The sequence below is a fragment of the Euprymna scolopes genome, chromosome 17 (assembly GCF_053919585.1).
Source record: "Euprymna scolopes isolate OS-2025 chromosome 17, ASM5391958v1, whole genome shotgun sequence".
Lineage (NCBI taxonomy): Eukaryota > Metazoa > Mollusca > Cephalopoda > Sepiida > Sepiolidae > Euprymna > Euprymna scolopes.
This window is the reverse complement of record NC_136498.1, coordinates 121515882-121518381: the sequence shown is the minus strand read 5'-3', so window position 1 is coordinate 121518381 and position 2500 is coordinate 121515882. Positions and strand designations below refer to the sequence as shown.

At 40.8% G+C, this 2500-nt stretch overlaps 1 protein-coding gene across 1 annotated transcript in view; it reads left to right on the top strand.

The window, feature by feature from the left end:
- The window catches only part of LOC145296948 (uncharacterized), a 133611-nt gene that overhangs the window by 43199 nt on the left and 87912 nt on the right, over positions 1-2500 (top strand). The gene's annotated exons all lie outside the window — the stretch shown is intronic.

Sequence of the window (2500 nt, the reverse complement as noted above, 5' to 3'; positions counted from 1 at the left end):
CTTTTAGCAATGCGACAAGAACCTCGTAATAGACATATTTCAGAACAACGACAAGAAATTATAGATTTTTCATATCACTTTATTATTACCCCCCCCCATCCGCGCTCAACTCATTTCAATCACAAAATACGTCTGTTTATCCCCCTAGTCGAAATTAAGTGACCGTATTTATTTCATGAATGGAATTTTTTAAAAAAGAAGACACTCGTCTACCTGCAACAACTTCCCTCGCTCTCTATCCGTGCATAAAACTAAACGAAAATTCCATGAACAGAGTTTCTTTCTTAGAACTGTCCATCTGTCGAACACAATATCGTGTGGCTTCTTCCCGGTTAACTATAGCATCGTCATTTTTATATCTAATGTAAATAAGAATTACATACGTTAACTTTGCCAACTGAATTCTTTCTATATTTCAGTTAGTGAGAGGGGAACGTATTGCCATACTTGCCCTTAAAAGGGGTCAATTGAACTTACATTAAACAGAATAATTAATACTTTCAAACTGCTTGGCCTAACGTTCACAGGAAACATGAGTTGGAACAATTACATTGAAAACATTGCCAGGGCCGCTGCGAAAAAGGTAGGCTCTCTCTACCGTGCTAGAAAACTACTGACACCTGAAAGTATCCTGTACCTCTATAAGGCCACCATTCGCCCATGTATGGAGTATTGCTGTCATATTTGGGCTGGTGCATCTGCTGCTAGTCTCTCGCTCCTAGACAAGGTTCAAAAGAGAGTCGCAAATCTGATAGGCCCTGAACTGGCATCTAAGCTTCAGCCTCTGTCCCATCGACGAAACGTTGCATCCCTCTACCTGTTCTATAAGTATTTTAATGGTGAATGCTCTGATGAACTGCAGACACTTGTGGCCCCACGACTTAGACACCCTCGACAAACCCGACAGGCAGCTAAATCCTACCCCCACACAGTAGAGATCCCTAGATGTAAAAGATCTTTCTACTCCAGTAGTTTCTTCCCCAGAACCGCTACACCAAAGTGGCAATGTGCCTTGTTTGGGGTGAAAATGTAATAAAAAAAAATTATTATCATTTTTTTAATGGGGAGTATACAATGCATTGTGAATCGTTCTCAGCAGCTCCCATAACTCTCTCTCTCTCTCTCTCTCTCTCTCTCTCTCTCTCTCTCTCTCTCTCTCTCTCTCTCTCTCTTCTCCTAATTTGTTTCTTAGTCCTCGTTTAGAATGAGTGATTTTTCTGTCAAAGGGAGAAAAAAAAGCTGTATTCTAGGTTCGCAGTATTTTTTGCGTGAACAGTCGGAAACTTTCTGTTTTTATTTCTATCCTTGTAACCATGTCCCTAATAAAGGTGCTGGAAGTAAATGGTTTACTAGACTGACGTTATCCGCTTGATAGTCAGGGACCGAACCTTGGACTAACCACTAGTCTTATCAGCAGGTTCAAAGTACTGGGGCTGCTGTATTGCCATTTGGTGAATGGATTCTGAATTGTGCAGTAGCTTCTGGTGTGGCTCTAGATGCCATATTAGTGGGTAATTGTTACGGCTTTACCTTATCATGGTCTACAATGTACATTGATTACTGTACACGCAATAACCCTTATCCCTGAGTGGCCTTCAAGCCTTGATAAGTGGTGACCCCCATGTAAAAAAGAAAAAACAATTCTTCACGTCTTTTTCTCTCTTACTTTACCTGTCTGCCTTGCTCTAATCAAGTCTGTCGACCTGTTCCATAAATACTAAAATTCCATCATGAAAAGTATCCAGAAAGAACACACCATTAAACCTTGAACTTCAACTTCCAACGTAGATCCCCACTATCATGTCTCCTTCTCCAACACCAGGGGTCTACGTTCAACCCTCCTGAGGTTGAAATTCAATTACAGGAAACCAAACAAGACCTATTCTTCCTTAGCGAAACTGGCATTGGACCGACTATTTCCCTAGATTTTGTAATTAAGGGATACTCTAACAACATAAAAAATCTGACTCACAAGATCGTCATGGACACGGATTATGTGCCTACATTAAAGATGGCTTTCATGTGGTAGAGACATCTCTAGAGAAGGCCCTAAACTGCCCTATATGTGCTTTCGGATTGTACTGGCTTACACCACTGCATTTATATTTGCCCTCTACCGCCTCCATAACATTGGAGTTACTATCTTTAAGAGCATATCTGAGAAAATTAACCACGCCCTGTCTGCTCATCCTTCGGCTAACATTCACGTCTGTGGAGACTTTAATGTTCACGATGTGGAATGGTTATCTCACTCTAACAACACAGAACATTGAGTGGGGAGGGTGTCTGTCACTATTTCTCCATTGCTTATGACCGAACTCTGATTGTTCACGAACCCACCTGTGTGCCCGACACTAATAGTCAGTATGCAAGTCTCCTAGATAAAAAAAAAACAAAATATAATAAGTCCTCCATAGTATCAGACCTGACGAAATGGATAATTGTAGGTATAGACCGCTTTATACCTTCCAAAGAATTTCAGTAAAAACCTAACCGTGGT